The following is a 12,656-nucleotide window of genomic DNA, read 5'->3' on the forward strand; positions in this document are numbered from 1 at the left end:
CCTGTACTGCCAGCTTTATTTTCAGAGAGTGCACAGAATTAAGGTGGTCTTTGAAAAGCTATTTGGGAAAAAAAAAATGTCATGTTACTGCAAAATGCTAGAATCTGATCAGACACTTGCAAGCTGCCATATTGTGGGTTTCTTAAATATTTCAAGGTCCTGTTGCAGACCAGCTTCATCCATCAGTGTATCTGCAGTTTGGTCAGATACAGGAGCTGGAAAATTATCTTTTCTAGAAGCATTACATGTGGTGCAATCTGTCATTTTAAAGTAATGTAATGCTGCCTTTTCCCCACTGCACCAATAAAATAAGTCAGGGTGAGCTTGGCAGTTCAGCCCTGCAAGGTGATTTTGCTCTTACTTGTAAGCTCCCTGTCCTAATAGAGGCATCCCATTAAAGGCAAGTCAAATACAAGTTTGATCATTAGTTTGATCATTAATAAAGCGTTGTTATGGTGGCAAGCACATCGTCATGACATGCTCACTTGGGTACTGCAATCACTGCATAAGCCAACTGCTCTAGCACACATTACCTTAAGGGTGCTCTATGTTGTGAAACGAAGTGTTGTTCACTTCCTTCATTTTAACTGTTGGTGTTGTCAGGTTATCTCTTTCACTTGAAAGGCAGCAGTAAAGGTGCAGAAACCACAGATAGCTGAACACATTATTTATCCACATTACAGCCTTCAGGAGGGAGGGAGGTTCCAGTGTGGTCTAGTGATCTATGCTGGAAAAAAAAAAAAAAAGGATATAAAACCACTGCAGGTGATGGTCAAAGCTTTTACCTACCACCGACTCAAACTACATGTGTAACCCCAAGCGACTGTGCTCCTTTAGCTAGACAAGTTGAACCGCTTGGAGGACACCCTGGACTAGAGGTGATGCAGTGGCACCGGGGAGCCCCTTTACACTATTAGAAAAGGAGCCAAACCCTGATAAGGGAGGAGGGCGGATGCTGCCCTATCCTTATCCAATTCTTCTTACCCGCCAGCTCAGCTGATACCAGGAACAACAGTGAAGAGGAAACATTGTTTCTATCCTGAGCAGAAGGTTTGTGCTCCTAAATGATGCCACTCTGAAGATCTGGGTCTGAGTGTAGGTAAACCAGTAAGAATCAGTAAGAGGCCAGTCTGGTAGAGCCTTATGGCCTCTTGGTTTCACAAGAGGCATTCTGTTTCTTTGCAGAGAGTTTCATCTAAAATAAAAGGCCAGAGAAATTAGAACTTCAACTTTTTGTTTGTTTGTTTTTGCTGTGGAATATTTTTTGTTTGTTTGTTTTAATATTCAGGAAGTCTTGAAACGTTAATAGCTTTATCTATGCTTAATTAAATTAAAAACAAAAAAATTATCTGGCCTAAAGGAAGGAAGCTGAAATTTTCTATTTTCATTTTGCTGTATCGGTGAGCTGACACTCCCTCTCCTCATCGGTTATTAGCATAGCTCCAAAAAGTAGTGTAGAACAACTGGCATTATAGAAGGTGATATGCATATATAGTGTCAGCTAGGCTGAGCTACAGGTATGCTATGATGTATAATCGTATAAACATTTAGGTTGGAAAAGACCTTCAGGGTCATCAAATCCAACCAGCCACCTAACACTACCAGTCCACCATTAAACCATGCCTCTAAGTGCCACATCCACACGTCTCTTAAATACCTCCAGGGCTGGAAACCCCACCACATGCCTGGGCAGCCCCTTTCAAGGCCTGGCTGCCCTCTCTGTGAGGAAATCCTTCCTGACACCCAGCCCAAAACCCCTCGTGCAGCCTGGGGCTGTCACCTCACGTCCTGTCACTTGTCACCTGAGCAAGGAGAGTGACACGCTGCTCCTGACTGCGGCCTCCTGTCAGGCAGCTGTGGAGAGCGGGGAGCTCTGCCTTCAGCCTCCTCCTCTCCAGACTGAGCAGCCCCAAGGCCCCCAGCTGCTCCTCACACCTCTTGTTTTCTCTTCACTGGTTTTGGTGCTTTTCTCTGCACACGCTCAAGCAACCCAAATCTTTCCTGTGGGGAGCACAGTGCTCAAGGTGCAGCCTCACCAGAGCCAAGTACAGAGGGACAATCTTCCCTAGTCCCACTGGCCACACTATTTCTGATACCAGCCAGAATGCTGTTGGCCTTCTCGGCCATCTGAGCACACTGTTGGTTTATGTTCAGCCCACTGTCAACCAGCACTCCAATCTTGCATTAATTCTGTACAGGTACGTTAGAACTTATTTGTTGTAGTTGATGACCTGTGACTGAGTATCATGGGAGTCTGGGATGAATTAATAAAACATACTTTTTTTTTTTTCTTTTTTTTTTTTTTCCAATTACAGAAATGGAATGAGAAGTTGTACATGTATATTATATATATGTATAATTTACTGTTCAGTCTTTGTACTCTTATCTATTTGGCAGTCTGGAACAGTGATTTTAAATTCACCTGTGCCTTATTATTTGATCTTCTCCCTTGACTATCTTAACCTTCTTCAAACAGAAGAGATTTATCTTCAGAGCATATGAAGATTTGAACAGAACAAATTAGATGCTGACATGACTTTTTTTTTTCAACATAATTAAAATGCATGGCAAAGTTACATTTCCATACCTGTAAAAAAGCATTTTATTACATCAAATATTGAATCCAGGACAGTTAATCCATATTTATCTTACAGGACCATGGCCGAGACTGTACCCATCAATCCTTTCTTGAACTGTGGGAAAGATCTATACTAAAATTATGGGCTAAGATTGCCTTATAAAGTTCAGGCAAATAGTCAGAGTTGAGCAGTGTTTAAATCAGTAGTCCAAATCTTCCAATACTCTGCTGCACTCCATCCAGAGAGACATTGGTTGCTCATATGCTAATGACATGGTGACTCCTTGGGTGTGTTTAACAACATGAACGATGCCTGCTTTGCTTTTCTTACTAGTGCCATGCTACAGGGGAGGGATCGCACACACTCAGGCAAGGGATAGCAGTGCCTTTCTGGTGCTCCTCAAACAGGCAGCAAGGACTACAAGCCTCTGCCTCAACCATCTTGCATTTGGAGACTGGAGAAACGAACCAGATGCAGAGCATGAAAATCCAAATGAGGCCACAGGCTTTTACAGGAGGAGCAGTTGTATGTGAAAGTTATTTGCTAGAGACTTCATTCTCAAACATTTGTTTAGATCCTACCCCCAGTTTGCCATCTGTCACCTCTTCCCATTCTGGTATGGGATATGCATTGGCTGTACAGGCTTCTTTCTGGTTTTAAACTGACTGCTTTCGCATGTCCATTTTTTGGGCTTTATATGAATACTCAGGAGGCTCTGAAATTTGGTCTAAGCTACTTAAATGTCTGCCCACCATATCTATACATATATATATATATATATATATATATATACCTAACATAAAGTTATGTATAAAGATTGCCAGATATATCATCAGAAGAGCAGGTACACTTTAAAGTTTGCTGGTGTTGAACTCCTCGAAACATGGTATAGAAAACTATTCTTGTGAAATATCTTTCACAAAAAGGCTTGTTTGGGTTGAGTGAAATTAATTAGTTTGGGGTCAAGTCATTTTGACAAAAAAAAAAAAGTTAGGAATAAGAATTTTTTGTCTTGATGGTTTAGGGTGGGTATTTTTAGTTTCCTTTAAAATGCCATAAAATAGCTGTTTCTTTTAAACTTTCAAGTCAGTGCTATAGGGAATTCAGACGTGTCTGCTGGGGTTTTTGTCATGATAATAAGGGATAATTTTCAGCTGTTGTTGATTTATTTTTCACTGCAACTGCTATGGATTGCTGCTTGGTGGAGAGAGAGAACAGAGAAGACCAGGTACCAGCAGGTTTCCTGTGAGATGCTCTAATTTGTGTCACTCCTGACACGAGGTGGTGAAAGCCATTTCAGACTTTCAGACCCTGACACAGGGCCAGATTAGTTGGATTTTTATTCGAGTTCCCTAAAACCACCAGCCATAAGGTCTGCAAGTATAATTTCATACTTTCCCGTGACTTAGCATAGCTTCTCAGATTCACATTTTCATGTAAGTTAAATAGAAGTTGGTGAAAGGCATTGTACCTGAACAGACTTTACTGAAGATCACAGGCTATCTGTAGTGTCTGCTGCTGGCTGTGGTGACAGATGGCTGGTAGCAAGATGACTGATAATGGGGAATATATCTTAGAAAACCCTCCATTAAGATCTTTGAAATGGAAAACTCAGATTACAGAAATAAGGTTTTCCTAATTATTTCTCTATTAGTAGTAAAAAGACTGATCTTTTTTCATTCTTTTGGTCATCCAGTCATTTAAAAAGAAGCAATGTGGACTGCTGAAACTGCACAGAGAGACAATGAGTCAGCACAGAAATTAAAGTCTTGATTTTTTTTTTCCCATGAGTGTTGCTCCTCTCAGCAGCTTACCAGTGTTTTTTCCTACTTTTTTCATTCCCTTGAATTTTAAGTATTTCAGAGTAAGTGTTGTTTGCACCTGCCTTTGGTTAACTGAGTGAAACACACGTTGGACCACATTCAATTGTGCATTCAGTGCAGCCACAGCAATTTTTCTGATTAGCGACACATATAAAGGGTTTCCAATTAACCTGCAAATAGTGATATAATTCAGCTACAGAGGGTGTGTAAACAGTACTGTGCTAAGACAAATCCTACAGTGAAAATGAGAGGTTGGGTATGATTCCTGTAATTGCTCAGGGCTTTGGCTGGTGGTAAATACATTGTCCTCATACTTAAATATCAATGCACGGACCAAATCCAAACACCAGAAAATGAGCCCTACCTATTTACCATATCTGACTTTGGATGATCCTTTCAGGCAGCTTGCTTAAAAAGTAAATGCAAAAAAACTTAATTTGTCAAAGAAGGGAGACATCAATTCACCTATGAGACATGCTTTAAAACAGATAAAAATAATGTACCCACATTTGAATGAAAGTGCCTGCCTTCCTTCCTTCCTTCCTTCCTTTCTTTCTTTTTCTTTCTCTTTCTTTCTTTCTTTCTTTCTTTCTTTCTTTCTTTCTTTCTTTCTTTCTTTCTTTCTTTCTTTCTTTCTTTCTTTCTTTCTTTCTTTTTCTTTCTTTCTTTCTTTCTTTCTTTCTTTCTTTCTTTCTTTCTTTCTTTCTTTCTTTCTTTCTTTCTTTTTCTTTCTCTTCTCTTCTCTTCTCTTCTCTTCTCTTCTCTTCTCTTCTCTTCTCTTCTCTTCTCTTCTCTTCTCTTCTCTTCTCTTCTCTTCTCTTCTCTTCTCTTCTCTTCTCCTCTTTCTTTCCTTTTCTCTTTCCTTTTCTCTTTCCTTTTCTCTTTCTTTCCTTTTCTCTTTCCTTTTCTTTCCTTTTCTCTTTCTTTCCTTTTCTCTTTCCTTTTCTCTTTCCTTTTCTCTTTCTTTCTCTTTCTCTCTTTCTCTTTCTCTTTCTCTTTCTCTTTCTCTTTCTCTTTCTCTTTCTCTTTCTCTTTCTCTTTCTCTTTCTCTTTCTCTTTCTCTTTCTCTTTCTCTTTCTCTTTCTCTTTCTCTTTCTCTTTCTCTTTCTCTTTCTCTTTCTCTTTCTCTTTCTCTTTCTTTCTCTTTCTCTTTCTCTTTCTCTTTCTCTTTCTCTTTCTCTTTCTCTTTCTCTTTCTCTTTCTCTTTCTCTTTCTCTTTCTCTTTCTCTTTCTCTTTCTCTTTCATTTATTTTTACCCCAGCAAATGTTCCTGTCCTGATATCACAAGTTTCTGTTGTCGATAGGACTTTGAAGGTGCAAGGCACATAAATGAGTTAAATATAGTTAGGTACTACTCATGTTCCAGAGTTTATTGAATATAAGACATTGTTAATCCCACATGTAGTTGCAGGTGAATTGAAATCACAATCCTAAAACATTGCATTGTTCTGATACCGTTGTTCTTACCAGATTCAGCAAATACTCTGATCCGGTGATAACACTTGTGCATTAAGTTGTAGCAGACCAAATTGCACTGGAGTCTGAGAGAATCGAGGAATGGATTATGGATTCCTAGAACTAGCAAGCAAAAAAAAAAAACACACAAAAAAAACCTACTGAAAATTATTTTGATATAGAATTGGAGCTTTGATGAAACAGCTATTTTTCACGGTATATATCCCCTTGACATTTCTGTTAGAAAAACATTACATCATAAAATTTGAGGATTGAAAATCTTTGCCAACAAAAAAGGATTGTGTATGTGTGTGAAGCCTTCAGATGACCGTCAAGGTCTATTATGAAAAGACTATCAAATCTTTTTATGAGATGATCATAGAAAATGTGAAAAACAGTGAGGCCTATCAACTAACCAATAGGTTTCCCAATCAATTCCACTGTTAAGCATATGAAAAATGAAAGAAAAGGACAGATCCTTGGTAATACTTAAACAGTATTTCCTTAGCTTGTAACAACAGATTTTCAAAGTTTTCTAAAGGAGACCCAATGGTTCAATTTTAGCTGACATTTTGGAAGTGTGTTAAAATCCCTTAAGCAACTCCTATGATAATTTTTTAAATGATTCATTTTTTTAAAAAAAAAGAAATTGAAATGAAAAATTATTATACACATTTTATTTCTGTAGAGAAATAAATCAAAGCTCTATGTATTGTTTTGCTCATCACCTTCCCGAAGAGGAGAGAGTTTAATTAATTCTTTCTCTGAGAAAGATATTAAATCCTCATCTAATCCCCAAGCAGCAGTTCATATAAAGTCTTGAATTATTTTGCGTGTTCAGAACCACAGAACACATTATTTTCTCCTAAAGCAAATTGTGCTACAAAAATGATGAATGCTTCAAAGGCAGAGATGGTTTGCTTCTCCTTCATTTAATCTCTCCCTAATTTGATACATATGTGAAAGTATAACAATTTTTTTTTTCAGAGATCCTTTCTGCTCTGAAGAGAAAAACTAAAGAACTCTTCAACAATTTTAGTCTTTTTAGAAGTTCTGAAAACTTGGCTCTGGGAAGCAGGAGCACCACAGCTCATGCTGATTCCAGGTTTGTTTCTAATGACTAACAAATCATGTTTTGTGTATGCTATTTTACTCCACCCATACAACTGTTAAGCACTGGAAACTTTTTGAACTCATTTCCTAACTGGTACTTATTGTTTTACTCTGTCTAGCTTTATTACAAGAACAATATGACCTGAATCAGTGGTATGTTCATACACAGACTGGAAATATCTTGCCTAACAAATGGAGACGTTATTTTGTCTATAGAAACAGTAAATAAGCTCTGCTTATACATATAAGCATATAGTCACTAACATATGAAGAAAACAATAGTCTATCCACAAGGAGAGTCAGAAAACCAGATCAGCAGCTCACACACTTGTGCACAGCCTGTGAGATGAAGAGACCGGAGCCCATTTATTTCCGTGAGAATCTGGCACTACCTCTCCATAACTCACTGCAGGTAGAACAGTCGTTCCCAGGGTAGCTAGCAAAGGCTGGCTAGGGGTAGTGTGATCAGTTGGGTAATTATGCCCATTCTGACATTTGTCTGAGCATTTGTGTCATAATACATGTAAAATTGTGAGCAAAGAATCAATACCATAAGATATCCAAATCATTCTGTGCATCTCATTGAAATGCCAGTAAGTCCAGTGGTCTATGAGACACAAAAGTCTATTTAAATGTGGGGCACAACAATACTGCACTGAGTTGATGTGAGCAGTTACAACTTGCTGTATGTCCAGTCACTAGGTGATGTGAGTACTTATATCAAGTATTTCCAAAACGTCATGACAGTTGCTAAATTGTGTATTTTTCTTTAGATAACACTGTTTCTTTGAACAACTTTTCGCTTCCAAATCAGTGTGTGGAGTAGTCCTGTTTTAATCCTCTTTCTTCACAGAATCCAAACCATAATCAAATGGATATATTTGTTCACAAGTGGAAACGATAACAGCATATTTCTTCATTTTCTAAATGAAAATATATTTCTGAATGTGATCAGGAACAAGAATACAATGGCCTTGATATTCTAAACACTTCCTAATAGTATCCAAAGAGGCATTCCTGAAAAGTGTATTAGCAAAAGACTGTAGGATTTTGGAAATAAAATTTTGAATCACACAGGACTGAGTAATTTACACCTCTATTCCAGTCTGCAAAGAACTGGCTTGCAGAAGACTATTTTCAGTGTCATTTGTCTAACACCAGAAACCTATATTGTTGTACTGCCTACCAGATCTGGATTACTGTTTCGGCCAATGTATGTTATTAAACACACTGCTCATGGCAATGTACAGGGGCACCTATATGCATAAACAAAAGAATAAAGACTGCTTCCAGGTGAGGTCTTTGAAGAAGCTGAGACAGTTTCCTCATTGAGTATTTCTTTAGTTCTCTCTGTTCCCTAGCCCTTACCCCTGCTCTGCAATCAAGAGAATTCAAAATAAATGCTGGCACAAAGCTGGTGATAGCTCATCGCTTGTGCTGCCTGAAAATAGACATCCTCTTCCTCTACAGAAATGACCTGGGATTCAATTGTATATTACAGTCAATATTGACTTCTGACCCCCCCATGCCAGTTCTGACATGGGTCATAGTCTACCTGTGAACAGTTGTTTTATTTTTTTCTGTCCACATGATGCTTTTGGAGGGCAGAGCAGTGGATGAAGTACATCTTTCTCTGGAGAGCCTCAAATCCTCAGCTTCAATAATTGAGGAAGTTACACCGTTCAAATTGTCCTTCACATGCCTGTTAGTGGTGGCAGTGCAGTACATTTAGTTTACTCCATCTTAGGCTTTATTAAAGGGAAATTGGGTGTAACCCATTCCCCTTCAGAAGAGTGGTTTGTTTTCTTTCTTTCCACATGTGTGTGTGCATGCAGATGTGAAGGCTGTTAGAAGTATGCCTGCTACTGCAAAGGGTTTTTCCTCTAGCTCTGCATAATTTCTTTGGCCTTTTTGTAAGTGGAATTAAGCCTAAGAGCAGTTAGAATTCAACTGGCTGCTTCTATATTTAATAAATAATAACCCTGCCATGAAATTGTAATTGGCAATAAAAAGTCCTGCAATTCATCTAACAGCTTTCCACCTCCCTTGTAAATCTGCACTTCCACACTGCTGCTCATCGCCAGAAGACAGAGTGTATTCATTACTTCAGATACAACTTCTTCCACAGAAATGAGGACTGGGATACAGGCACTTTAAATTCTTTCCTACCACACTTTCTTTTGTTTTTCTACCTCCCCTTGGGCACAGAAGTCCTCCATTTTTTTTGACCTCCATTGAAGTTTGTGCTGGTCTTTTCCCAAGCTTTTAGTGTTGACGGATTAGCCTGATTTCTCTCAATATCCCTCTTCTCTCTTTGTAGCATCTATAGTACCATTTGATCTGAGATGGGAATTTGTAAAGGAACAAGGAGCTTAATATCTTCCCAGAACTGCAAGCCCATGTCTTAGCCATTAGATTATTCTTCATCCCCTGCAGAGGAAGGGAGAGGTTCATCAGCTCCAGGCATCATCTGAACTCCAATGGGGGAGCAACTCTTAAATTATGTCAGGCTTTAACGATGGATTCAACATCTTGTGTGGCACCACTGGAGGTTGTAGGCAGAACTTGAGGGGTGGGAAGGAAGAAGTACTTCTCTCCCCAAGCAGTCATGGTGTGACATCTGTAAGACATAGTCAAAGATGAACTGAGAATTGGTTGTAGTTCAACTAAAGGTGGACAAACGGAAGAAAAACTCTGTAAAGCAACAATATGAAAACTGTACTGAAAATAATTCCTGGTTTGAAATCACATATGCATTAAAAGCAGTGAAAGGCACCACCATTGGTGGTGGTTGTTTAAAGCACTGCAAGACATCTGCTTGTGGAAACCTGGACCTCAGTTTTCCTCCAACAGCCTTCCTGTATGGTGCTAAACAGGGCTGTGGCCCTGCTAAGACTCTGGTGTTTAGCTCAGGAGACTGTAATGCACAAAAAGATGCTGATGCCAGTTTTAGACAAAATGGGAGCTGCAACTGCACGCCCTCTCTGCCCACTCTCAGCTAGCCTTTGTGCTTGTTTTTGTTACCGGGGCCCTGCAGCAGAAGGAGGGAAGGATGGGACACTCAGACAGCTAGTGTTCTGCTCCCTGTGGTCGCCCCGTGGCCGGACACATGTTCTGTGGGGTGGCTGTGTTGCCTGCTGGCCTGCTGGGGCCAGCCTGGGCTCACCTGCAACCGCACTCCCCGTTTGGCAGCTCAGCTTTGTTTCGGAGCTGCTTTCCCATCCCAGCTACTGCGGGCGTGCCAGCACTTTGAGAAGGGCAGATTTTGAAAGAAAATCTTTCTGGTGACTGGGAGCTGTGAATTCATGCTGTCTACTGAGTGGTATGCCATGCATTACGTTTTGCCAGGACCTGCTGGGATGGGTGCCATACCCATATCCTGGATACCTGCTCAGCTCCTTGAAAGCAGGAGTGCTCCCGTGCTATATAATGAATGATATGATGTTGACTGCCTTGATATTGTATAGGAATGCACATTTATCAGGCTTCTGTTTCAGGTCACGGGGCTTGGCTCTTTTTTTGCTAAAGATAATGTGATTCTGTCCCTGAACAGGAACTATCCTGGGAGAATCAGGCCCTTGTGAAATACATTATTTTCTTCATGGTTGTGCTGCTACAAAGAGAGGAAAGGATTTGAAATTTCAGTGTCTGACACTTCCACTGACATGACATTCATATTTAATGGCATTCTTCTACACACTTTCTTCACCTACATGCTTCTTCTCAAAGACAATTCCTTAAGAATTGCGTATTCTTCTCCAAGAGTTTATTTGCAAATACAGATAAATTCCCATTAATCCGTTCTTTAAAATCGACCACCCTGAAATAATACCACAAGCAGAAATGATGTGAAAAAATTCTCCTTGAAAATTTGATTTTTCTATAGAAGAGGAATAAAGTGCTCATCTTTTATCATTACTATTAGAAAAATGCTCTGTGATTTTTATGACCCTCCTTCTTTACTAATGGTAAAATACAGATTTTTTTGCAAAAGATCTAATCCAAAACTTCAATCAGTAGAAAGAATCCACCCTCTGGCAGTCTGGAGATCTGATTCAGAGCTGGATAGATACTGACTGGTCAGAAATCAGGCTGGACCTGGGCAGAGATTTGTCATCTCATTCTGTGAAGGCTTTAAATATTTCAAATTTGAGTTTGTACAGATTCCGAAAGAAAATCAAACACATATTTCTCTGTATAAGGGAGAGGCTCTTCAGTTCCATCTGCCAGCCTCTAACTTCAGAACTCAGAAATTAACTCATAGAAGATCATTGCTATTTCAGGTCTTAGAGGATTTAGAAACTTGATATTGTCTCTGCCTGGTGAGGCTAAAAAATGTGTAAAATTGTGGGGGAATACTGGGGGAACAGTCACACCCCAGCTAAGGGAGCCTTACGTTGAACCATCAGACCTTCACTGCAAGTCGTGCAGGGGAGCTGGAACGAGGTGCGGATCATGCAAGCCAGAGACCAGCACTAGACGTGAGCCCCACCATAGGGAAGGCACACATGAAGACACACTCCCTGCTGTACATGCAGCGCTGACCTCCAAGAGCCCTGAAATATGGGTATCCCTTCCCAGCGCTGGGGCCACCTGCAGCCTTGGTTGGTCCCACTGCTGTCAGCCTGGTTATCTCCGACCCATGCTGAACAGAACTGCACCCCGCCAAAGGCACAGTGCAAACAGAAAACAACATGCATGCTAAGCAGCTTCAAAATTAAAGGAAAATAAACTGATGTTTCATGCAGTTTTCCATGTCAAACAACAGGGATTGTGTCACTAATGTGTAATTTCTGTGCTGCTCCTGTGCAGCGGGGATGCAGGAAGGCAGCTCTCCAGTGGTCCTCACTGCCAGCATCAGCAGCTGAGCCACTCTGCACTGCCCCAGACAGTCAGCTTTGGGGGAGAAGGACATGGGGAAGAGCAGGCTGACCTTCCTCTTCCAAGGCCACTCTATACAGATTAGACAGATTAAACGTGTTGTTTTTTGTTTGCTTCTTTGTTTTTAATGAAAAGCAATTAACTTGTCATACTATTAGGAGCAAGAAATATCTCATTCTCTTTCTTTCTGAAGCCTGATAGCCTTATTTCTTCTTTGCATTTAATATGATTATGTCTAACTACTCCAGGGTACAGGAAACTACAAACAGCAAGAATGTAAATATTTTTGCAGTTTCCTTCCAATACAGCCTAAATACAGAAAAGCCAACTCTACTGTAAATTCTATACAATAAACACACACACACACACACATATATACATAACCTTGAGCCTCTGCATTTTAGATGTGCCTAATTTTTTAAACTATTAGGTGCATCTGAAGGTTCAGATCAGCTGAATTTGGGGAAATGATCAACATTATGCACAGTAATAATCTCCTGATTTCACTTTTTGTTTCCTCATCTTCCCAGTAAGGAAAACCATGCCATTAAGGGGAGACAAGAGATGCATGTTGCAGGTCTCCCCCCTGTGTCTGCTCATGGAAGATGAGCATAAAGCTTTGTTACACACAGCAGCAGCAAAGTGTTCTACTTAGCTTGCACTGGAACCATTTATGCTCTAGTTTTCCAGTCCCTTGGTTCAAAGCTATATTTGAGAAATACAATTTTGTGTAGCTTCTGAGACCAAGGTAAAAAGAATGGCAAATGAAGTAGTCCCTAAAACAAGTCTTCTCTGTTCTTCTTCT

General features: G+C 40.0%; 1 protein-coding gene across 1 annotated transcript in view; it reads left to right on the forward strand.

The window, feature by feature from the left end:
• LOC136786338 (neuropeptide S receptor-like) overlaps window positions 1-12,656 on the forward strand; it is a 120,990-nt gene that overhangs the window by 45,839 nt on the left and 62,495 nt on the right. Inside the window, exon 5 of the mRNA XM_066992274.1 lies at window positions 6,845-6,962. The gene's annotated coding sequence lies outside the window, so the exon portion shown is untranslated. The remainder of the gene's footprint in view (window positions 1-6,844; window positions 6,963-12,656) is intronic.

This window comes from Anser cygnoides, chromosome 2, assembly GCF_040182565.1.
Source record: "Anser cygnoides isolate HZ-2024a breed goose chromosome 2, Taihu_goose_T2T_genome, whole genome shotgun sequence".
Lineage (NCBI taxonomy): Eukaryota > Metazoa > Chordata > Aves > Anseriformes > Anatidae > Anser > Anser cygnoides.